The 26,333-nt window shown below is 45.6% G+C and overlaps 1 protein-coding gene across 4 annotated transcripts in view; it reads left to right on the forward strand.

Moving 5' to 3' along the window:
- The window catches only part of CDC42EP3 (CDC42 effector protein 3), a 190,994-nt gene that overhangs the window by 69,345 nt on the left and 95,316 nt on the right, over positions 1-26,333 (forward strand). Inside the window, exon 2 of one of the 4 annotated variants that reach the window (XM_073627637.1) lies at positions 7,176-7,265. The exons of the other annotated variants lie outside the window; for them this stretch is intronic. The gene's annotated coding sequence lies outside the window, so the exon portion shown is untranslated. The remainder of the gene's footprint in view (positions 1-7,175; positions 7,266-26,333) is intronic. 4 annotated transcript variants of the gene reach the window in all.

The following is a 26,333-nucleotide window of genomic DNA, read 5'->3' on the forward strand; positions in this document are numbered from 1 at the left end:
CTCACATTCATAAAAATGAATCAGTCTTGGATCAGCAGCTATCAAGCACCTGTTGCTGATGTAACCAATTTAATTTTATATGGATGTGGGATCCCTTGAAGACTGCCTATGCTGAGTGACTATCCTATTCCTCCTCAATCTTGATGATGCTAGCTTCTAAGAATATTTTTGGTTTAGGGCACCACCACCACTGCCTACGGCCCAATTTTTCTGCCCGTTTATCAGGGGCATGTATTTACAATTTTTTATCTAATATTTCACAGCTGGGCTCGTTCCTGCACCCAACAAGAGTATCTGTGAGGACTTGCAGTGTTCTGGCGCCACCAAAACCAAAGGCCCAATTTTTCTGCCCCTGTTTAACAGAGCCATGTAATTACAATTTTTGATCTAATATTTCATAGCAGGGATCGTTCCTGCACTCATCAAGAGTATCTGTGAGGGGTTACAGTGTTCTGGTATCACCAATACCTAAGGCCCAATTTTATGCAGAGTATATAGGGCAGGCCGTATAGTTTATATACTGTTGTTCAGAATATATAGGGCCTGGGGGACATCACCCTTTTTTTTTTTTGGGTGCGGGGTAATGGATTGTGGGGGGGAACCCATGCCGTTTTTCTCAATGATTTTCATCTATATTTGCCCGGACCCAACAATATCAGTTTTAAATGACTTTTTTCCTTTAGAAATGTCATTTTGCTGCGGAACTGTTCTAAACACGGGAAAAATGCGCCACTTTACAGGCATACTGTAGACACCCCCCCAGGCACAATAAATGAAATATTTCATTTTACTTGTTTAACTTTAAGCATTATTAACATCACTGCTCCGGAAAAAACTGACGTTTTTAAAACTATTTCTTGCATTGATACATGTCCCCTGGGGCAGGAACCAGGTCCACAAATACTTTTTATGGCAATAACTTGCAGTAACTTGCATATTAGCCTTTAAAATTAGCACTTTTGATTTTTCACGTTCATGTCCCATAGACTTTAGCGGTGTTCGCGTGTTTGAGCGAAATTTTTGCCCTTTTCGCATGTTCTGCTGTGAACCGAAACGGGGGGGGGGGGTGTGCGGCTCATCCATCCCTAATTACAAGGGATGTTTACATTCATTGTAATAGGAATAAAAGAGACAACTTTTTTTATAGAATAGTATAAAAATAAAAACTTTAATAAATAAGAAAAAAAATATTTTTTGAACGCGCCCCGTCCCGCCAAGCTTGCGTGCAGAAGCGAATGCATATGAAAAACAGTGTTCAAACCACACATGTGAGGTATCGCCATATTCGTTAGAGCGAGAGCAACAATTTTAGCTCATCTGTAACTCAAAGCATGCAACCTGTAGAATTTTTTTATACATCGCCTATGGAGATTTTTGAGGGTAAAAGTTTGTCGCCATTCCATGAGTGGGCGCAATTTTGAAGCGTGACATGTTGGGCATCAATTTACTCGGCGTAACATCATCTTTCACAATATAAAAATAAATTGGCTAACTTTACTGTTGTCTTATTTTTTTATTTAAAAAAGTGTATTTTTTCCAAAAAAGCTGCGCAAATTTGGTGTGACAGAAAGCATTCCAACGAAAGCCATATTATTCTCTAGGGTGTTAGAAAAAAAACAATATATAATGTTTGGGGTTTCTAAGTAATTTAGCAAAAAAAGAAAACAAATCTCAGAAAGAGGCTCGGTCCTTAAGTGGTTAACCTATTTCTGAGAGGAATATGGGTATAAATATTGTTCTTCATGGGGATTATGGGCGGAATATCATAGCTACACATCCTATGTAATACATTTGACTTGTTTCTCATAGGAATATGGGTATAGTTATTGTTTTGTAGGGGGTTAGGGATGGAATATCATGTTTAGACCTAACAACGAACATATTTAATCTATTTCTGAAACAAATATGCACATAATTATTTGTTTAGATTGGTATTATGGGTGGAATATAATGGTTACACATTCCAAGTAACATATATAAACTGTTTCTGATAAGAATATTGGAATAATTATTTTTATACATTGTTATGTATTATGGGGGAATGTCATGGTTATGCTTAACAAGGAACATATTTAAACTGTATCTGAAAAGATTATTGGTATAATTGTTTTCTACATGGGGATTATGGATGGAATATCATGTTTACACTTGATAAGAAACATATTTAACATGTTCTTGATAAGAGAATGAATCAGAAATAGGTTAAATATGTTCCTATGTATGCTTAACTGTAATTTTTCACCCATAATCCCCATGTAGAAAAAAAATATATGCAAATTCTTATCAGAAATAGGTTAAATTTGTTCTTATGTGGGGCGTGTCCTGGCCATGGAGGGGTGAAGACGTGTCTCCTCACAGCTCCGTCTCACCGCCGCACCTAATCACCGCTACGGTTGAGAATCTTACCCCATCCGCCGCTAAGGATGTCACAGAAGAACCAGGCATCCTCGCAGCCACTACGGAACGACCGCACGAGACAGGGACAGCTGGAATCCTTCTTCCTTGGGACCAGCGGAAAAAACCGCGAGGCTCCAAAGAGGGCGCCGGCTGCTCAGGCCCAGAAAACTTCCAAGGCCTCACAGAACGCTGCTGCTCGCCCATACCATCCCCTGGGCGATCCTGAAGCTCCAGATCCCCTGGATGAGACTGACATCAAGCGCCATATTTGGTCTTTACACATAAAAGCCGACCTGGAGCGCTTTGCTGACAGGGTAGAGAAAGCCCTCAAAGAGGACATAGCACAGCTTAAAGCTGACACGTCTCACTTAGGGGGCAGAATGGAATCTTTGGAGCAGAGATTTGAGGAAGCCCTCCCAGTCATCTCTATGCTGCAAGACAAATGCACCACACAGAGCCATCAGATTGAGGCCCTGCTTTGTCAATTAGATGATATGGAGAATCGCAGTCGCAGGGCCAACATTAGAATCTGAGGCCCGCCCGAAGCAACTGGTGCTAAGGACATTATCCCCACCCTGGAAGGGATCTTTAGGGAAATACTAGAACTGCCTGCCACAGCTACCATTGAAATTGATCGTGCTCACAGGGCCCTGAAGCCCCCCTCCCAAGATGTTAACAATCCAAGAGACATTATCTGCAAGCTGCATAGATATACACTCAAAGACCGCATAATGCAGAAAATGCGAGGCAAGCCCTACTTTGATTTTGATGGTGCACATCTGGCCTTTTATCAGGACGTTTCAAGGCGCACCTTAATGCAGTGCAGATCTCTTCGCCCTCTCCTGATGGCCATCCAAGACGCAGGACTACAGTACCGCTGGGGCGTTCCTTTCTATCTCCAAGTCACCAAAGAAAACAGGACTGTGACTCTCCGCACCAAAGATGACCTACCGAACTTCCTGTCTTCTCTGGATCTTGACCCGGTAGACTTCCCAGATTGGAAGGGAACACCTGATTTTTCTGTGGCTAAATTGCCACCACCCCAGCCATGGCAACCCGCCAAACGCAAGAGTCGCAGACGGGACCGCAGGCGGCACCCATCAGACTCTTCGGCTGGTTCTAACTCTGCTAGCGACAAGTGGTATAATTGTTTAATACATTTTTATTAAAGAAAAAAGGTAAAGCAAAGATATACATATATCACAAAATTCAAAATCTTGAAGATAGGACAATATAAGTTTTAGTGCTCACAGTAGACAACGGTTATCTATAAGCCAAGAAAATCCAATAGATGTCTCTGGAGATATACACATTGCAAGTGTGTTAACTAAATAAACTGAGGATTCTTTCTATGTGAGCATTTGAATCAAAACATAATTAAGAGAAAACTTTGCTTTAGTTTAAAGATAGTAGAGAAGAAGAAAGAACAGCGAAGAAGGGATTGGGAAAAGTGAATGATGGGAAAGGAAGTAGATGAGAAAGAGAAAAGTAAAGAAGGTAGGAGAAAAGATGGTGGGAGGGGAGGGGGTGGGGATTGCTGGCATGCATGTCAATGCATTAAAAAAGGTTGAGTTATTGAGATTTAAATGGCCAAGCTTAATTGAAATACTTAAGGGGTTTGCATTATAAGGTCCTTATAGGAGGAGGTGGACTGAAACTTTATCCAGGAAGCCCAGGTTAAAGAATGTTTCTTGGATGTACCTCTAATACTGTGGGTAATACTCTCCGTAAGGTGTACTTCATCAACCCTATGTAGCCATACTTTTATAGAAGGGGTTGTTGGTTGGCCCCATAAAGAAGGATTGAAAGCTTTGGCAGTGTTCAAAAGATGAGGAATGAGTAAACGTCTGTATAAACTTATGGGAGTTTTCGTAGCATGGAAAAGGATAGTCCATGGGTCATTAGGTATATCGACATCCAAGATCTGTAAGATCAGATCGCGAATGGCATCCCAAAAAGGTTGAATCAGTGGACAAAACCAAAATATATGTGCACGAGTAGCTTTGTTCCCACAGTTCCTCCAACACAACGGGGAACTGGCGGGGAACATTTGGTGTAATTTAGCTGGGGTGTAATGCCACTTGGTAATCAATTTATAGTTGACCTCTGACATTTTTGAGGCCAGGGAGGAGGTATGGGTATAATTGTAGGATCTTATCTTTTTGGTTGTCAGTGAGGGAGGAGTTCAGGTCTATTTCCCATTTAGTCGAGAAAGGTGGGAAGTCGGGATTTTGAAGAGCAATAAGAGCTTTATAAAATAGAGAAATACCATGTGGGGGGGGGGTCTTTAGGCTGAAATATTTCTTCTATACCATTTAAATCGCGTATATCTCTAAGCAGATTGGGGAGGGAACTTAAAGCGGTTGTATAGCTATTTTTTAAACTTTTACCTACAGGTAAGCCTATAATAAGGCTTACCTGTAGGTAAAAAAATATCTCCTAAACCTATACGGTTTAAGAGATATTCCCCTCGCAATGAGCCACTGACTGCAGCGGAGCATGCGCACAGGGGATTCTCGGCTGAAAGCCCGGCAGCCGCCGGACTTTGCCGGAAAAAAAGTCTCCCGCGTGCATGCGCGGGAGTGACGACATCGCCGGAGCCGCGATACCCGGAAGGCACGCCGAGGGGAAATGTCAGCTCCCTCGGCGTGGACCGGGTGAGATGCCGGCGCCTCGTTCTAAGGTAAGTATCTCATACTAGCTCATTATGCCTTTTCCCTTACAGGTGTAGGGAAAAAAAAAAAGTCAGCGGGTTTACTACCACTTTAAGAAGTGTTGTAGTTGGTGGTACCTCCATTTATCTAAAAATGTGACAGGTTTAGGAACAAGGATCAATTGTAATGGTTTAAGTGCGTTGTCTCGAAGAACATGATGTAACAGGAGAGGCTCTTCTGATCCCCATGATTTAAAGCCGGGGTCCAGTAAACCCGGTAGAAAATATTTATGGTTGAGGAGAGGCAATAGAGGAGAATCATAATTCTATGAGAATTTTTTATGCAGGACATCCCATATATCTAAAGAGGATATGGTAAGAGCTGAGGTAGTTCGAGCAAAGTTCCTACAAGAACGGGGTATCCAGGGTGCTATTGAGAGATCTATTCCACTTAAAAAATATTCAAGTTGTACCCATAATTTTGATTTGAAAGCATATTTCCAATCAGCCAATCTGGACAGAATAACCGCCTGATAATATGCCTTAAAATTAGGAAGTGCTAGACCTCCTGAGCATTTGGAGCAAAACAATAGCCCTCTAGATATTCTGGGATGACTGTTTTTCCAGATAAATCGAGAAATCAAGGTTTGTAAAATAGTGAAGAACCCCACCGGTACACCTAGTGGGAGCATTTGAAAGATAAATAGGATGTGGGGTAATATATTCATTTTAATAATATTTACTCTCCCCAACCATGTGTGTGACAAGTTGGACCATTTTCGTAAGTCATCTCTAATCCTATTTAGCAAGGGGATATAATTATATCGAAAAAGGGACTGGAGATTAGAAGTAAGATAGATACCTAGGTATTTTATGCATGTCGGTTCCCACTTAAAGGGAAAAAGGGGTTTAAGGGAAAGTACCTCGGACTTGGGGATATTAATGTTTAAAATTTCGGATTTGGATCAGTTTATTTTGAAGTTAGAAATTGAGTGAAAGGTAGAAAATGCAGACATTAAGTTGGGAAGTGAAATGCGTGGTTGCTGAATAAAAAATAGTACGTCATCAACATAAGCTGCGTATTTATTGGATCTTTTGCCTATTTGCATGCCTTTGATATTAACATTATTCCTAATTGTAGCTAGGAAGGGTTCTTAGGTAATAGCAAAGAGAAGAGGGGACAGGGGACAACCCTGCCTGGTACCATTATGTAAGACGAAAGGGTCATTCAACGTTCCATTAATTCTAAGTTGTGCTGTGGGGTTAGAGTAAAGGGAAGAGATACGATGAAACATCTTAGGTCCCAATCCAGTGTCTTAAGGTCAACTTAAGATAGTCCCAGTCCACCCTATCAAAAGCCTTTTCCGCGTCAGTAGAAAGGAGCAGGGTGGGCTGGGCGCATCTTTGAACATATTGGATTAGGGAAATTGCTTGAAGGGAATTGTCTTTTGCTTCTCTATTTGGTATGAAACCTGATTGGTCGGCTGAGATCCAGCTGGGTAGTAAGGGGAGCAAGCGATTTGCCATTACTTTGGCTAATAATTTGACTAGTGGTATAATCTCTCAGATGGAGAGACACCTCTTTTGATTGCCACATCCGAGACTTTTCCACTTAGCCGTTTGAGAGCCAAGTCTATTCTCACTCACTCTGCTTTAATAATTTTGCTCTCTAAGCAAAATCCTGTTTGACAGCATAAGGTGATGCCCTGTATGCAAAGCTTGCGCTCTAATCACCTACCATAGACTTAACTATCCCCTTATCCTCTAAATTTCCCCAGCTAGGGGTAGAATACCCGATCCCCCCTTACGCCACATATTGTTAGATGTGGTGAACGGAGCCAGAGACGCTTCCGCCCCTGTTCGTTGTTGGTACACGTTCCCCCGTAGGCCGCCCTTCTTTATCCTAGGGTATTGATCCCTATTGGGATCTAGAGCCGAGGTTCGTGACCCCCTCCTCTATAGGGGAAGGGGTTCCGGACATGGCCTGTAGATGTTCTTTATGTTTAGACAGCTTTGGCCGCACTGTTTCACTTATGATGTTTTTCATATTTTTCTCATGCATCTTTTTTTCTTTTTTCCTTTTCTATCTCCCTTTCCTTCCCTTTGCCCTCTCTTCCTCTCATAGGAGCGACATACCATATCGTCGTCCACGTCGGGTGTGCCGCCGGCCTGAGCTCCTCATCCACCTTCACTCCTTCCCATGGCTACACTGCAGGTAAGCACATATATAAAATCGGAGGTCTCTGCTCCCCACATAAGCGCAGTAAATTATGGGGGGAACTAAAATGATTAAAGACACAGGTGGTCTTCCTTCAGGAGACCCACTTTACACCCCAGTCGTTTCCTAGGTTGCCTACACATCTTTTTAACCAGTGGTTTGTCAGCACCTCCCCGACATCCAAATCTAAGGGGACAGCTATCGCAATACACAACTCCTGTCCTTTTCAACCCTCAGACAGACAACAAAATAGACCCCCAAGGCAGATATGTTTTTCTAAAAGGTAATATTGCCGGGCAGACATATACGAGTGCTACAATTTACGCCCCTAATACTGACCAGCTCACTTTCATTGACTCTACTTTAACACTTCTAGCGGACTTTAGAGAAGGCCTTCTGATTCTCGGAAGAGACTTCAATGTAAGCCCAGACCCCTTACTAGACACGTACCACACGAGATCCCCTCATTCCTTTGCGTTCCTCAAACATTTTCGCAAGACCATCCAATCTCAACTATTGATAGATTGCTGGTGGGTACTGCACCCTTCAGACCGTGACTTTAGTTACTACTCTAAGGTACATGATGTCTACACTCGCATCGACCACATATATGTGGATTATACCACGCTGGAATTTCTTCAAGAGGCATCTATTGGGACCATCTCTATTTCGGACCATGCCCCGGTCAATGTAGCTCTTACTCTACCTTCGAGTGTGCACAGGGCCTGGACGTGGAGATTGAACAGCAACTTGCTAGACGATGAGGTGGTGGTGAAGGGGGTCTCTGAAACTCTGACTCATTATTTCAGGGAGAATTTGACTGACGATCTAAGTGAAGGAGTAGTGTGGGAGGCCCATAAGGCCGTGGCCCGAGGAGAATTAATCTCCCAAGGGACCAGACTTAAGAAAGAGCGACAGGCTGATTTTTTGAGATTGCACACAGCTCTTCAAAAGGCTGAACTCCAACATAAAGCTAATGGGAGCCCTGAAGCATTAAAGAAGCTTACTGACCTGAGGGAGTTGTTCCTACGCTTTCTAGATAGACAAAGTAAGAAACAGTTCCGTTATATGTCCCACAAATATTACGAGCAAGGGAACAAATGCGGACAGATGCTGGCACGGGCACTTCGGAAGCGACAAGCACAGTTATGCATACATAAATCACAATCGGCCTCAGGGGAGCTGGTAGTGCAATCCTCCAGAATCGCCTCGGGGTTCCGAGACTATTATACTAAACTGTATAATTTAGACTCTGAGACCCCTGCCACCACGCAAGACGCTAGACAACACGCGATACAAAACTACCTATCCTAGTCTGGCCTTCCCCCGCTCACTGACGATCAATCTTCAACTTTAGAACTCCCAATTACTACGACAGAGCTTGGGGCAACGGTGAAGTCCTTGCCCAACAGGAAAAGCCCTGGCCCGGATGGGTTCACCAAGGAATACTAAAAGACTTTCCTCCCTTTACTAGCAATGCCTATGTGCAAATACTTCAATTCTATAGCAGGAGGTAAAGACATCCCTTCGGAAACCCTTCTAGCTCACATCACTGCGATCCCGAAGGAGGGCAAGGACCCCACCGTCCCCCAGAGCTATCGCCCCATCTCCCTCCTCAATCTGGACATAAAAATCCTAGCGAAAATTTTAGCTAACAGACTTAAACACCTCATACCAGGACTTGTCCACCCAGACCAGACAGGATTCATAACAGGCATGGAGGCCAGGGACAATTCCCTTAGAGCGGTCCAACTCATACACTGGGCACGCACCCGTCCGGACCCACAACATTATCTGATTTTATCTACAGATGCTGAAACAGCTTTCGACCGTGTTGACTGGTCTTATCTGACAGCGGTACTTACATCTCTGGGCCTAGGTCCGCGAATGTTGACATCAATATTAGCCTTATACTCTACGCCCTGCGCACAGGTTAAGGTGAACGGGACACTTTCATCTTGCTTCCCCATTAGAAACGGAACGAGGCAGGGGTGTCCCCGCTCACCCCTATTGTTCGCCCTAGTGCTGGAGCCACTACTTCGCACTGTGAGAGCCAATCAGAACATCAAGGGACTAGAGGTCGAAAATATGGAACACAAGCTCTCGGCATACGCCAATGACATTTTGTTCCACCTCTCGGACCCCCTGCTCTCACTGCCCAACCTAATGAAGGAACTGAAGCTCTTTGGGTCAATCTCCAACTTTAAAATTAACCTCACAAAGTCAGAGATTCTCACTATCTGCCTGTCCTCCTAATTAGCTACAAGCCTTAAAGTTGCCTTCTCCTTCACCTGGACCACATCTTCCTTAAAGTACCTAGGCATACGACTCACGGATTGTTTCGACACCTTATATACAGCTAACTACCCCCAGCAGCTGACCACAGTCAAAGAGGACCTTTTGCGGTGGACGCAGACCGCCTTTACATGGTTAGGTCGCGTGAACATTATAAAGATGAATGTCTTGCCCCGAATACTTTTTTACTTACAGATGTTACCGATCCCCCTACCCAGAGCCTTCTTTGACCTTCTGTCCAGCAAGTTCTCCGACTTTATTTGGAACACACGCAAACCCAGAATACCACTAAGAATACTAAAGCACCCAAAACGGGAGGGTGGCTTGGGAATCCCAGAGATATAAAACGTTACTATAGAGCTATAGTCCTGCAGAGAATTCTTAACTGGCGTTTCCACATGCACTCCAAACTCTGGGTCACCCTAGAGAAGTGCCTGGCAGGTAGAGCTGCACAATTAATTGTTAAAAAATCGTGATCTCGATTCACCTCCCCTGATGATCTCTCCTGCAGAGGCTGGCGATTCTTTCATATAACAAGTGGAGAGACTATCTGCTCACTCAGCTGTCAAAAGAAAGCATCCGGGCATTCTGCCAAGTCTTTAACTTGATACATTTTAACTAAGCTTCCTTCTTAGATCAAAGGGAAAGAACTTCTGTGTAAATAATAAAAACTGTGGATGACCAGGATAAATAATACCGCCCACACCTGTCCTTCCACCACTGCTCCCTGAAAAATCAACCTCTTAAGAGCTGCCACTTAAAACAAAAATATATAATGTAAACTGAAAACACCCTATAGATGAATAGTGGCGCTATACCCCTAATAGTAAGAAATAAAATGACCAATCAATTCACTCTATATCTCATGAGCGAGTAAAACTGATCCTAGAAGGATCCTACACATCCATAAACATATATACAAATGATTAATATACATATATATGGATGGTACACTCCACCATTCCTGTAAATAAAATGTGTGTGAAATCAATCCACTATTGCGATATAACACCACACTTAGGAGACTGAGTGAACTTAAATACTGGATGTATGCAATAAAAATAAATCAGAGTGAAAATTATTACATGATGCACTTAGTGACAATACCATTGAAAAACATGGTGAACAAATAAATAAATAATGATGATAATGTTCAAACGAAAAGCCAAATGAAATCAAATGATAGTGAATAGTCCACATGATTCCATGATTAACCCCATGATTAAGTTCGTATGATGAAACATGTCGGGGCGTGGCTACGCGGCAATCCCTTACTAGCATTCGAGGGAGGAGAGGCGGCTGACGGAGCGGAGCTTAGTGGGAAGTAGCTAGGAAGCGCCAGCGGTGTACCGGTGTCAGTTTGGGATAAAATCAACCCATTGCTGAAATTGGGCCCCCCCCTATGTCCCCGTTGGCACCGTTAGGTGGGTTCCAGTGGTTCCCCCCAGGTGAGCAGATGGTGTTTTTTGAGCCATAGATGGACGATGGGAATGCTAGTTGTGGCAAATTCATGAAGGACGGCAGGCTTGTGAGATATGAAAATCTTCCAGTGGGGCGCAGGGGCCCGCAACTTAACTTTTGGAGATACAGACAGTTGCACCATTTCTTTGCAAAACATAGTCACACAATTAGAGACCCTTCCACTCCCTCCCCATATGAATGCCTCTTCATCAATGAGGAGCCTGTCCCTCATATGGTGTCGGAACTGTACCAACTTCTAGGATCTGCTGTTCCCCAACTTAAACCTGCTTACATTCGGCGGTGGGAAAATGAACTGGGGCAAGATTTTACAGTTACGCAATTAAATTACTTATACTACCTGACCCACTCATCCTCCATAGACTCCCAAACTCAAGAAACAAATTTTAAGATAATGTCTCGCTGGTACCGTGTGCCAGCAGACCTAGCCTGTATCTATCCAACCATATCAGAACAATGCTGGCGTGGCTGCGGGCAACGAGGTACTCTTATTCATATATGGTGGGACTGCCCCCTAATTAAACCCTTTTGGGAAGATATATACGAGACCAGACAAAAAATATATTAGGGACAGAGGTCCCTTTCTCTCCAAAGCACTTTCTTCTGCATGTACCCTCAACTTCACTTAGCCAGTATAAAAAAAGCGTGCTGCCACACCTGCTGAACACAGCAAGGCGCCTACTTCCAACCTACTGGAAAAGACCCAGTATACCTACCCAGGAACAGTGGATTGATGGGGTAAATGCGATACGAGAGGCTGAGGACTAGATATCGACCTGCCGAGGATCTTGTGAAAGGTACTCAGCACTCTGGGCACCCTGGCTTGAATTTGTTTCCGACTCACACTGGGTACCCTCCAGCTTAGATACTGCCCTACTAGAGTTAGCAGATCCCTCCCTTAAAACCCGCAGACCAATGAAACCCTAGAGGCCTCACGTAATGATGAGTTACTACAAATGAGACCGGACAGATGGGAGGGATGCTCATGTTGCGGTGCACCCGATGTGGACATGGATGAATCTTCCTTATGGATCACAGGTACACTTAGTTCGCTCCCCCCCAACCCCCCCTTCCCCTTTCCCTCGTCTCCCTTATTCTTCTCTTTTGTCCCTCTTATATTCTCTACAAAAGTTGAATGTTTTATTGATATACTGCTACCGGTTGGGGAAATAAACAACCCGCTGTCGATACACATTATCACAGAAAGCCCCCATACTCATGAGATCAGCCCTTGATGTTACCGGATCATAGGTGCTCCCGCCAGATGTGCACACTGTTATCTCTTTTTGGTCCCTCCAGTGTGTGTGGCCAAATACTTGGACATTTTGGCAGGGGATCTATCTTCTCGACTCACGATCGATGTATGTGCTACACGTGACATGACAGGCTGATGCATTCTAATAAGATCGCATGCCTCCACAGCTATTCTAGACACTGCTCCCCCTATACCTCCGAACATTCCCCCATCCGGTTTGTTCCATTGGGCTGCTCTATGTGTAGCCCGATGCTTTTGTTCTTGTGATTGTATTTCTGTTCAACTAACCTAATCAAGCGAGTTCTGTGTAAGAGACCCTGCGAGGTCAGAGTTCCTATTTCTTTTTTTTTTTTTTTTTTTTTTTTTTTACAGACTAATGGACATGTCTTGTTATGTGCTTTCTTATATACAATAAAATAATGATTAAAAAAAAAAATATGTTCTTATGTATGTTTAACTGCAATATTCCCCCCCATAATCCCCAAGTAGAAAAATAATTATGTGTATATTCTTATCAGAAATGGGTTTAATATGTTGCTATTTATATTGATAAACAATATTCCATGCATAATCCCCATGTAGAAAAAAAGTTATATGCATATTCTTTATCAGAAATCGGTTAAATAGGTTCCTATGTATATTTATAAAAATGATATTCCACCCATAATTCCCATGTAGAAAAATAATTATATGCCTATTATTATCAGAAATAGGTTTGATATGTTGCTGTGTATGTTTATAAACAATATTCCACCCATAATCCCCATGTAGAAAAATAATGATATGCCTATTGTTAACAGAAATAGGTTTTATATGTTGCTATGTATGTTTAACTACAATATTCCACCCATAATCCCCATGTAGAAAATGTATTATAAGCATATTCTTATCAGAAATGGGTTAAATAGGTTCTTATGTATATTTTTAAACAATATTCCACCCATAATCCCTATGTAGAAAAATAAATATATTCATATTATCAGTAATGGGTTAACTATGTTCATTGTCTGGAGTTAACATGATATTCCTCATGAGAAATAATTATTCTACCCATATTCACATCAAAAACAGGTCAAATGTAATTTTTACATTACTTCTGTATAATTTACTATGATCCTGTTGTACAGCTGCATATATATCAGCAAGTGAACAGTTAAACATTAGCAACTGCTAATTAGCAACTGCTTCTTGCAACATTGGGGGTCATTTACTTAGATGAATGTGCTGCGCCGGTTCATACCTTAATTGGTACGCCGGATAAATCCTTAATTGAGTGTGTGAACCGGCGCACACACAGCAGTACCTGGCGGCAAGAATGTTTCCAGCGCAATCCCATCACGCTGGTTCTCGGCGAGATACATCTCATGCTCGCTGCAATAGGAAAAACACATCTTCCTATTAAAGCGGCGCAAGAAAAACCGGCATGGGTCCCCCTCCTGGGGTATACCAGGCCCTTCGGTCTGGTATGGATCATAAGGGGAACCCCCTACGCCGAAAAAACGGCGTGGGGGGGTCGCCCCAAAATCCATACCAGACCCTTATCCGAGCACGCAGCCCCGCTGGTCAGGAAAGGTGGTGGGGACGAGCGAGCGCCCCCACTCCTGAACTGTACCAGGCCGCAATCCCTCAATATGGGGGATGGGTACTTTGGGGAAGGGGGGTGCGCTGCGGCCCCCCCACCCCAAAGCACCTTGTCCCCATGTTGATGAAGACAAGGGCCTCTTCCCGACAACCCTGGCCGTTGGTTGTCGGGGTCTGCGGGCAGGGGGCTTATCAGAATCCGGGAGCCCCCCTTTAATAAGGAGGCCCCCAGATCCCGGCCCCCCCACCCTATGTGAATGAGTATGGGGTACATGGTACCCCTACCCATTCACCTGGGGGAAAAAAGTGTCAAGAAAAACAAACACACTAGACAGGTTTTTAAAGTAATTTATTAGGCAGCTCCGGGGTCTTCTTCCGACTTCAGGGGTCTCTTCCGCGCTCTCCGGCCTCTTCTCCGCATCTTCTCCCAGTGTCCAGTTCTTATCCGCGTTGTCCGGCTCTTCTGCCGGGCTCCTCCGCTATCTTCTGTTCTTTTGCCGCTCTTTTGCTAGCGGGGGCCCGGTCTTCTCCCGCTATCCGGTTCTTCTCCGCTCTCTGGTATCTTCTGTCGGACTCCCCCGCTATCTTCTTCCAGCTCTTTTGCTAGCGGGGGCCCGGTCTTCTTCTTCGTCATTGTCTTCTCCCCTCTTCTCTTCTTCCGATGTTGACATGACGCTCTCGCCCGCTGTAATGCCATCTGCGAGGTGCCCCGGGACTGTGCCGTCATAAGAGGCGGGGTCACCTGGTGACATCACACGGTGACCACGCCCCATGCCTATATAAGTCGCCGCACACCTCGCAGACGGCATTACAGCGAGAGAGAGCATCGTGTCAACATCAGAAGAAGAGAAGAGGGGAGACGAAGACGAAGAAGAAGAAGACCAGGCCCCCACTAGCAAAAGAGCTGGAAGAAGATAGCGGGGGAGTCTGGCAGAAGATACCAGAGAAGAACCAGACAGGGACAGAAGACCGGGCCTCCGCTAGCAAAAGAGCTGGAACAAGATAGCGGGGGAGTCCGGCAGAAGATACCAGAGAAGAACCGGACAGCGGCAGAAGACCGGGCCCCTGCTAGCAAAAGAGCTGGAAGAAGATAGCGGGGGAGTCCGTTAGAAGATACCGGAGAAAAGAATCGGACAGCGGCAGAAAACCGGGCCCCCGCTAGCAAAAGAGCTGGAAGAAGATAGCGGGGGAGTCCGGCAGAAGATACCGGAGAGCGTAGAAGAACCGGACAGCGGGAGAAGACCGGGCCCCCGCTAGCAAAACAGCGGCAAAAGAGCAGAAGATAGCGGAAGAGCCAGGCAGAAGAGCCAGACAGCGCGGAGAAGAACCGGACTCCGGGAGAAGATGCAGAGAAGAGGCCGGAGAGCGCGGAAGAGACCCCCAAAGTCGGATGAAGACCCCCGGAGCTACCTAATGAATTACTTTAAAAACCTGTCTAGTGTGTTTTTTTTCTTGACACTTTTTTCCCCCAGGTGAATGGGTAGGGGTACCATGTACAGGGCCGTGATCTGGGGGCCTCCTTATTAAAGGGGGGCTCCCGGATTCCGATAAGCCCCCCGCCGCAGACCCCAACAACCAATGGCCAGGGTTGTCGGGAAGAGGCCCTTGTCCTCATCAACATGGGGACAAGTTGCTTTGGGTTGGGGGGGCTGCAGCGCGCCCCCCTTCCCCAAAGTACCCATCCCCATGTTGAGGGCATGCAACCTGGTACGGTTCAGGAGGGGGGCGCTCGCTCGTCCCCACCCCCTTTCCTGACCGGCCGGGCTGCGTGCTCGAATAAGGGTCTGGTATGGATTTTGGGGCGACCCCCCCACGCCGTTTTTTCAGCGTAGGGGGTTCCCCTTAGAATCCATACCAGACTGAAGGGCCTGGTGTGCTCTTGTAGGGGAACCCATACTGGTTTTTTATGTAAAATTTGGCGTGGAGTTCTTCCTCAAGATTCATACCACAGTGCCTGGTATTGGCGGGTATCCAAGTCGGATCCCCATGCTTGTCGTTCATTGGGAAAGGAAAAAAATGTTTTTCCTTTCCCGATGAGCGAGCCAGCTCGGCACTGCTATCTGCAGCTGACACAGTGCACCGCGATTACCTGTGGTTATGTGCGGATAGCTGCGCTAAATCGCTCCTAGACGCAGTCAATTCTATTTTTTCTATCCGCACCAAACCGCATGTAATCAAAACGCAGTGTGTGAGGGGGGCGTAGCTAGCCGGCAGAGACGATGGACGCACACTAACAGAGCTCCGCAGCATCCTGGGCCTAAACGGGTGACAACAGCGACACAGAGCCTCGTTTCACAGATCCACACACCGGACCTACAGTGGACACTCTCCCGAATGCCTTCCCGCAAACGAAAGGAGACTACAAAGCCAAGAAAGATGACAGACTTTCTGATACAGCCGCGCCATCTCACTGTCCAAGATGGCGGCGGCAGGAATGCAGGAGAACCGCGCGGCCTCGGCACACAGCACGAACGGGACAGGAGATACGATTCCGGGCGCTCACATGGCAAAAGACCACAAGGACAAGGTCAGTACCCACCACCCCCATCCGCATCATCCAGCCCTGCAAAAAGCAAGCTGAAAATGTCCTCACCATGTGCAGAAACAGCAGAAATTAGCAGTATTGATTCCTCCCTGGAGGATACCAGAGAATTACAGGAATCCATCATAGACTTCCCCACACAAAACCAGCCGGTACTAGATACCACACTCAAAGATATGTTAGTATCCCTACGTTCAACCCTACATGCTGACATGTTAGCAATAACACAGCAATTCAAATCAGAGGTGGCAGCGGTAGACTCACGGGTGTCCCACATAGAATCTAAGATGGGCGAATTTGCGTCAACATTTAACGATATGGTGGACGCTCATAACGACAGGGATGAGGAAATCACAGCTATCAAAACAAAAATGGCCGACTTAGAGGACAGATCGAGACGCAACAACGTCAAAATCAGGGGGATCCCTGAATCGGTCAAACCCCCAGACCTAAAGAAATACTTTACAAACCTTATGAAAGTTACACTCCCGGAAACACCCCTGGAGGATCTAATCATAGATCGAATACACCGCCTTCCAAAACCCAGAAACATACAAGAACACCTTCCCAGAGATACAATAGTCCGCATCCACTTTTTTCACATCAAGGATCTGTTCATGATGACAGTGAGAAGAAGGGACAACCTTCCTCAAGAGCTACAAAATCTTTCTTTCTTTGCTGATTTATCAGCCTTCACCATGCAGCAACGCGGACAACTAGCAACTATAACAAAACCGCTGAATAATCACCGCATCCAGTACAGATGGCTGTATCCGGCCAAGCTTCTGATCACGAAAGAGGGCAAATCACATGTCATAACAAATGTCAGAGAGAGATTGGAGACTTTTTGACCCAGATAACAACGACCAGGAGGGATCACACTCTCTCTCATCCACCAGAGCCAGCTCAGATGCAGAAACAGGCTGACTTATTCAGATGAAAAATGACAGAAAACCCGTTTGACCCAGGAGAATGCCACTTAGCTAACTCCTTGCTTTACCCCCCCCGAGTTATAGCGGAATTGCATCCGCACAGATCCCAAACAGGATCGTTAATTTTTTATGACTTTTTGTTTGTACCCTTTCTCCCTTTTTTCCTCCCTACCTTTCTTCTTGTCTACAGGAACAGAAATACGAACATATTGATCTATTGCCTTCAACCTTTGGAGACTTTCTAACCCGCAATCTTCAGCACATCGCAAGCAAATCCCATCAGGCGGCCAGCTCACCCTACACATTCTCTACGAGCACAGGTATGAGTCGAGCAACTATAAACATGTCTTTCAAAATATCCTCACTAAATGTGAAAGGTCTGAACAGCCCCTACAAACGCCAAATGGCCTGGAAGGAAGCATCCAGACTGAAAAGCAACATCATGTGTTTCCAAGAGACTCACTTTTCAGCGGTCAATCCTCCGGTCTTTAGTAATTGCAAATTCCCTACCCTATATACAGCAAATGGCCCAAAGAAAGAAGGAGGGGTAGCAATTGCTATCAGAGACTCTATCCCATTCTCAGAAATCACAACCCACTTGGATAACTCCGGCAGGTACATCATACTAGTATGCGAGATCTATGCAGTCAAATACACCTTGGTCAATATGTACCTGCCAAACAACAACCAACTCCGATTCCTAAACAAAATATGGAAAAAAGTAGAAGCACTGAAACAGGGACATGTTGTTTTGTGCGGGGATTTCAACGCGATCCCAGACAAGCATATGGACTGCACTAACCCCAAACATCTAAAACAAAGAAGGACGACGCTGACAAGATTTATTAATGCCTCTACGTCAAACCTCTTTGACGTATGGAGGTGTCAACACTCATCAGAGAAGGACTTTACTTTCTTTTCTAATGTTCACAGTACTTACTCAAGAATAGATTTGTTTCTAGTGGATACATTTCTGTTGCAAAAGGTTGTCAGGTCAGACATTGATATTATATCATGGTCGGATCATGCTCCCATATCTATCAGCGTGGGCGGGCGGAATGCCGAGACTGCTGCAAACAGATGGAGGAATGATGTACTAACTATCTCCCAACCTAAAAATCTTAAATTAATCAGAAAGTCTTTGACTGAATTTTTTGAAATTAATGCTCCCTCGGTATCCGACCCTTTCACGCTGTGGAATACTCACAAAGTAGTTATGAGAGGTCTCCTAATACAATTGAGCGCTAGGGCAAAAAGGCAGAGGACAGAGAGGCTCAACGACCTGCTGGAAAAAATTAAAACCTTAGAAGTATCCAACAAACAAAATTCCACCCAAAAAACAAGAACTCTATTATTTGATGCTAGACAGGATTTGAGATCACTTCTGGTGTCCCAGCAGGATAGCCGCCTTCGCATCTTAAAAGCAAACAACTATCGTTGTAACAACAAGGCGGGTAAACTGCTGGCGAACCAGGTGAAAGAGAAAATGATAAAAAAAAGAATCCCACACATGGTAAATCCTAAATCCAAAATAACAGTGTCCAACCCCAAAGACATAGCAGACGCTTTTAGCGACTACTATGAAGCCTTATATAACCTTAAAGAAGACCCCAATACACCACAGCCAACTGAAAACACAATTGCGGAATTCCTGGAGGCTGTTAATCTTCCGAGGGTTCCGCAATCAGAACTCACTAAACTAAACCTACCGTTTACTATCCAAGAAATTGAAAAAACAATTAAAAATATGCCCCACAACAAATCTCCAGGTCCTGATGGATACTCATCTGAATATTTCCAACTATTCAAAAATGAACTATCCCCGTACCTAAAGCAGGTCTTTGATGCCGCAATGTCCAAAGCCTCATTTCCAAAAGAAATGTTAACAGCAACTATCATAACCCTGCCAAAACCAGGTAAAGATTACTCAGCTCCACAAAATTTTAGGCCTATTTCTTTACTGAATGTGGACGTCAAATTGTATGCCAAGATCTTAGCCAATAGATTGTCATCACTATTACCAGCTCTTATCAACCAGGATCAAGTAGGTTTCGTTTCTGGTAGGCAAACTACAGACGCAACCAGAAGAATGCTAAATATAATCCATTCAACAGAGGAGTCCCGAAGGCCTTCTCTGCTCCTGACTTTGGACGCAGAGAAGGCCTTCGATAGGGTCCATTGGGGATATTTGATCAAGGTGTTGGAGAAGTTTGGATTGACAGGCCCCATACAACAAGCAATCTTAGCACTATACTCCTCTCCGTCTGCCTATGTTTTTACTGAAGGAATGTTCTCTAAAAACTTCCAAATAACAAATGGAACAAGGCAGGGATGCCCCCTGTCACCATTAATTTTTGCGTTAATTATGGAACCACTTGCAGAAACAATCAGGAATAATATAGCAATCCAAGGAATTCCCTCTTCTGACCGTGAACATAAAATCTCACTTTTTGCAGATGACGTCATTTTGACTTTATCTGACCCATATAACTCTTTAAAAGCTGCACATGAGACACTATTGGAATTTAGTAAAGTAGCCTACTACAAGGTGAATGCATCCAAATCTAACATTCTAGGAATAGCGATCGACAACAAAACTAAACTCAATATGCAAAAAGATTTCCCCTATCCGTGGGCATCAGAGTCGGTCACCTACTTAGGCATACAACTAACATCCCCCTCTTCGAAACTTTTCCAACTCAATTACCAACCTCTATTAAGAGCATTTCAAGAGGATATATCAAGACTCCAAAAATTCTACCTATCTTGGAATGGTCGCTTAGCGGCATATAAGATGCTACTACTCCCAAAACTAATGTACATATTCAGAACCCTCCCAATACCAATCCCAAATACTTTCCTTAAAGCCATGCAGAACCAAATGTCAAAGTTTATATGGGCAGGCAAGAGAGCTAGGTTCCCGCTGCAAATGCAAGAAAACCATAAAGTAATAGGTGGTTTAGGGGTACCGAAATTAAAAGACTATTACACAGCAGCAATCTTAGACCAACTGAAACAATGGTTCGCCAACAAAGACATTAAACACTGGTCCCAACTAGAACAGTCATGGGTGCACCCTAGATCCCTACAGTCATTAATACTTGCTCACAATATACAACAAGTCACAATTAAAAATGATCACCCTACCATACAAGCTACAATGCAAGCATGGTCCCACCTAAAAAAGACATCCAACCCACAAACGGTAATCACAGAAGTACCCTTACCACTAGAAACCTTGAAATGGTTGATCCCAAACATTTCCCTAGACCAATGGCTAAGTAATCAAACTGTATTATTGAACTGTATCGCTTCATGGTACAACAAATGAAAAATTTCAAGTTCCCCCATGCCAACTTTAGTGTGGAGGTATTTGAATTCCACTGACCCTAAAACAAAAGGTATATCCTTGATGTACACACTACTCAATACCAAAAGATCATTCACTAAACTCACACCCCTGAAAAAATGGGAAAAAGAACTAGGTCAGACGTTCACAGACAATCAATGGTTATCCGCATTTAAATGTAACCATAGATTCTCAAGATGCTCCAACTATGAGGAACTGGCGGCAAAACTAATAGCAAGATGGCATTATACACCGTACATGATGGCTAAATTCTCCAGAGAAAACACTAATTTATGTTGGAGAGGCTGCGACCATGTTGGAACATTGACCCACATGCTATGGTCCTGCAAGCATATTCGCAGCTTCTGGTCAGAAATTTTTAAACTAATAGCGAAAACGACAGGAGTATTTACCACCCCATCTGCTGAGAAGGCCATTCTAAGCATTAATATGTCAGAATACCCAATCTCAGTGAGATCTATAGCGATGCATATACTTTTTGCCGCCAGGTCCTTGTTGGTGTGTAAATGGAGATCAGATGAAGTTCCCAGCATCAGAGAAATCATTACAAAGATCAACACGATATCTGTTTATGAAAAAATTTTAGCTTATATAGATGGCTATGGCGCAAAATATCTCTCCAATTGGGATATGTGGAATTCTTTGTTCTACACATAAAAACCATTCTGTTTCCTGTGGACCAGGTGAAGGACAAATCACTACCTGTATATTCCCTTCCTCACCTTCTACCTTATCTCCATCCCCCCTCCCCCCCCCCCTTTCTTTTCTCTCTTACCAGTTTTAATGGTGATATGTTTCAATCACCGCAGTTAATGCAATTTTAAATGGAAATAACCCATTTTGAAGTTCAATTTGTAACATAAGCAAAACCGATAAGTACTAGTTGTCCCAGGATATTGAATATCCACAAGTTTTTAAACTGAGTATTCTGTAACACCTCAGCACTTGATATATCTGATAAATGTACAGAGATATTTCCCATGTTGGACAAATGGTATACTTTTATAACGTGTATGTATGAAAAAATCTTAATAAAAATTAATATTTAAAAAAAAAAAAAAAAAACGCAGTGTGTGAATAGAGCCATAGGAAAGCATTGTGTGCGTTTAGCTGTGGTAGAAAACGCAGCTAAAAGCAAAATTCTATCCATCCGTGTGAAAGGGCCCCTTTCACACTGGGGCGGTTTTCAGGCGCTATAGCGCTAAAAATAGCACCTGAAAAATGCCCTAAAGAAGTGGCTCCATTCACTCCAGTGTGAATCGGGCTTTCACACTGGAGCAGTGCGCTAGCAGGACAGTAAGGCCCCTTTCACACTGGGGCGGTGGGGGCGTCTGCGGTAAAGCGGCGCTATTTTTAGCGCTACTTTACTATCGTTTTAGTGTCATTATTCGGCTGCTAGCGGGGCAGTTTTAACCCCCCCCCCGCTAGCAGACGAAAAGGGGTTAAATCCACCCGCAAAACGACGCTGGAGCTGCATTTTTCCGGCGGTATCACAGCGCTGCCCCATTGATTTCAATGGGGAGGAGCGGTGAGTTCACCGCTCCAAAGAAGCAGCTGGCAGGACTTTTTGTGACGCCCTGCCAGCGCACCGCTTCAGTGTGAAAGCCCTCACTGGAGTGAATGGAGCCGCTTCTTTAGGGCATTTTTCAGATGCTATTTTTAGCAATGTAGCGCCTAAAAACGCCCCAGTGTGAAAGGGGCCTAAAAAAAGTCCTGCTAGCAGCATCTTTGGAGCGGTGTTTAAACCGCTCCTGCCCATTGAAATCAATGGGACTGTGCGGCTATATCGTCGGCAAAACGCTGCTGCAGCGGCGTTTTGCGGGCAGGCATTGAATAAACCCCTTAAAATAGCGACGTTTTACCGCTGCCGCCCGCATCGCCTAAGGCCCCTTTCACACGGACGGACCTTTCAGGTCCGCCTCAGGCCTGCGGACCTGAACGGACACTCCATAGACCTCTATGGAGGGTCGGATGTCAGTGGTGACGTGTCCGCTGACATCCGACCCACTCCAGTCCTAAAAAGTGTGAAAAACCTATTTTTACATCCATCTGCGGATTGGATCGGGTGACGACGGACTCTACGGTCCGTCATCATCTGATCCCCCATAGAGGAGAGCGGCACTCTGACAGGTCTGTCCCTGCACAGTGTCCAGAGACAGACCTGTCATCTGCCTGCTCAGCGGGGATCCACGGAGCGATCCCCCGCTGAGCAGAGCGGGCTCCGTACACGGACACGTCCGTGTGAAAGAACGCTAAGGCCAACGCCCTTTGTACAAAAATCCACGGGAAATTTGTACAAAGTCCCATCGTGTGTATGAGGCTTAAACACCAGAAATTCAAGTTTTCATATCTTTAAAGGTCACCATACACTGGCCAATCAGTTAGATCTTCCATAAATTAGATTCAGTGCAAGAGCCTGTTTTATTTTCTACAATTAGAAAAAAAGTAATTCTTACAGTGCATCTTCCTATTACCGCTTTAGCCTAATGCTCTGTTTCCACTATTTCAACACCAAAGTTGCGTGATTTACAATGTGCTTTTTTCGGCTTGTTTTCCACTATTGCAACTTGTCATGCCACTAGGAACTGAAAAGTTGCATCACAAGTTCTACCCCATGATTTACAATGAGTACCGTTCATATGTGTCCGACTTCAAGTCGCAGCAACTTCAAAGTAGTCCCTGCACTACTTTGGTCCCACTTTGATGCGACTTGAGGTCCATAGATCTTAAAAATACACAGGCATTGCTTCAAGTTTTGGCAAAAAGTTGCGGGAAACTCACGGCAAAAAACACGCAACTTTGGGCTTGCAATAGTGGAAACCGAGCCTTAATGCCATGTCATGTGACTAGTTCAAAATATCGAAGAAAAAGTCGCACTGAAGTTGGAACAAAGTAGTGCAAGAACTTTTTTTAGAGGTGCACCAATTAGAACGGGGGAACATTGAAATACATGTGTTTTGACTTGTCCTGCGACTTCACATGTGTCAAGTCGCACAACAACTCGCAGTAGTGGAAAGAGAGCCTAAGGTCACTTGGGACTGAAAAGTTGCATCACAAGTTCTACCCCATGATTTACAATGAGTACCGTTCATATGCGTGCGACTTGCTTACGCACATGCCGTATACACAGCGGGCACACATCTTTATTACAGAAATCCATATTTGGCATGGAAATTAACCACTTGCTTACTGGGCACTTAAACCCCCCTGCTGTCCAGACCAATTTTCAGCACTGATGCACTTTGAATGACAATTGCGCGGTCATACTTAGCCAAATGTTTTTTTGTTTTTTTTTTAAGTTCCCACAAATAGTGCATTCTTTTGGTGGTATTTGATCACCTCTGTGTTTTCTCTCTTTTGTTCAATAAAAAGAAAAGACAGATTTTTATAAATAATTTTGTATAATTATAATCATTTTGTATATTTTTGGATATTTTGATATTAAATTTTGCAAACAGGTAATTTTTCTCCTTTGTTGATGTACGCTGATGAGGCGGCACTGATGGGTTACACTGATAAGCTGCACTGCTTGGGACCACTGGTGGGCATTGATAGGTGGCACTGGTGGGCACAGATAAGGCAGAATTGCCTCTTCGGGACCAAAGTCCCTTGCACCTAAGTGATCAGCTTTTATTTTTATCCTCATGCTGTCAGCGTGAGGAGAAAAAATAAACAATTAGCAAGCTTTAGTTTACATCATGTGATCAGTTGTCGTTGGCTGACAGCTTATCGTGTGGTAGGGGTCGGTATCGGCCCTTACTTCAATCTGTAATCACCCGAGTCTCAGTGCACGCTGCGTGCCCTGCAGGGAGCACACGGGGAGCCCGTCCTATGACAGCCTCCCAGAAATTCAGGTCCACGCTGTGGCCGTCGTTTGGCTATAGCACAGACACCAAGTGCATAGTTGCCAACATTGTAAAAAAAAAAATGTGGGACACTTTTGTGGCTGTAGGCGGAGCTGTCCAATAATTAGGGGGTGGGGCATTCGTCAGTAGGCGTGGCCTAGCAAAAATAGACAAGTGCGGCACGCGAAACGCGCCGTGGCGAAAAATGGGCGTGGTTTATGTGGAATAGAGGGCGTGGCTTAAATGGGCATGGCTCTAGAGGGTGTGGTTAGGGTCTGAGATGAATGAGGGATGGAGAGGGGGAGAGAGGGGGAGAGAGGGGGGGAAGGGAGAGAGGGGGAGAGAGGGGGAGAGAGGGAAATGACTGGACAGCAGCCCCAGATCCTACACAATAAAAATATGTGTATTCTAGAAAGTTTAACAATCAGCAGATAAAGATACTCCAAACACCTGGTGTTAGCACTTCAATCATCCCGGCACCATGGTTGTTATGGTGTCAGGATGATTGAAGTGCATTATTTCTATTATTACATTGTAATATAAAGTGAAATCATTCAACTCACCATAATGCAGAATCAGTGGGATCCCTGAGCGTGTCACTAGCCACGTCGCCTGCCACCAGCCACCCGTCCTTGCTTCAAATGTCCGAGCAGAGTCCGTCCTTGCATCAGGTGTCCCAGCAGAGTCCGTCCTTGCATCAGATGTCCCCAGCGGAGCCCCCCTCACACCAGGAGTCCCCGGCGGAGCCCCCCCTCACACCAGGAGTCCCCGGCGGAGCCCCCCCTCACACCAGGAGTCCCCGGCGGAGCCCCCCCTCACATCAGGAGTCCCCGGCGGAGCCCCCCCTCACACCAGGAGTCCCCGGCGGAGCCCCCCTCACACCAGGAGTCCCCGGCGGAGCCCCCCCTCACACCAGGAGTCCCCGGCGGAGCCCCCCTCACACCAGGAGTCCCCGGCGGAGCCCCCGCTCACATCAGGTGTCCCCGGCGGAGCCCCCCCTCACAATCAGGGGTCCCCGGCGGAGCCCCCCCTCACATCAGGAGTCCCCAGCGGAGCCCCCCTCACATCAGGTGTCCCCGGCGGAGCCCCCCCTCACATCAGGAGTCCCCGGCGGAGCCCCCCCTCACATCAGGTGTCCCCGTCGGAGCTCCCCCTCACATTAGGTGTCCCCGGCGGAGCCCCCCCTCACATCAGGTGTCACCGGCGGAGCCCCCCTCACATCAGGTGTCCCCGGCGGAGCTCCCCCTCACATTAGGTGTCCCCGGCGGAGCCCCCCTCACATCAGGTGTCCCCGGCGGAGCTCCCCCTCACATCAGCTGTCCCCAGTGCCCCCCCTCATCAGGTGTCCCCAGTGCCCCCCCTCATCAGGTGTCCCCCCCTCATCAGGTGTCCCCAGTGCCCAGCCCACTCACATCAGGTGTCCCACAGCGGTGCGCGCGCCCCCCCCCCTCCTACCTCAGAGGTGTCCTAGAGGTGTGTCCGCAGCATGGCTAGAACCCCCCGCCCCTTTCCATATCAGACTGGCAGCGGGGCGGGGGGTAGGCGGGCCGAGGCGGAGCGAGGCGAGGCGGGTCGAGGCGGAGCGGGGTGGGCCGAGGCGGAGCGGGGCGGGGGGTGGGCGGCGACGCAGAAGCTTCGTCTAGCCCCCCCCAAGCCGTCTTCCTTAACTTCAATAAAATGGCGGCCGGCGGAGACAATGTCTCCGCCGGCCGCCGACCTCTAGCGGCGGCGGCGGTTTCGAAAACGGGAACCGGATTTTTTGGGAC

The sequence above is a fragment of the Aquarana catesbeiana genome, linkage group LG04, assembly GCF_042186555.1.
Source record: "Aquarana catesbeiana isolate 2022-GZ linkage group LG04, ASM4218655v1, whole genome shotgun sequence".
NCBI classification, from domain to species: Eukaryota; Metazoa; Chordata; class Amphibia; order Anura; family Ranidae; genus Aquarana; species Aquarana catesbeiana.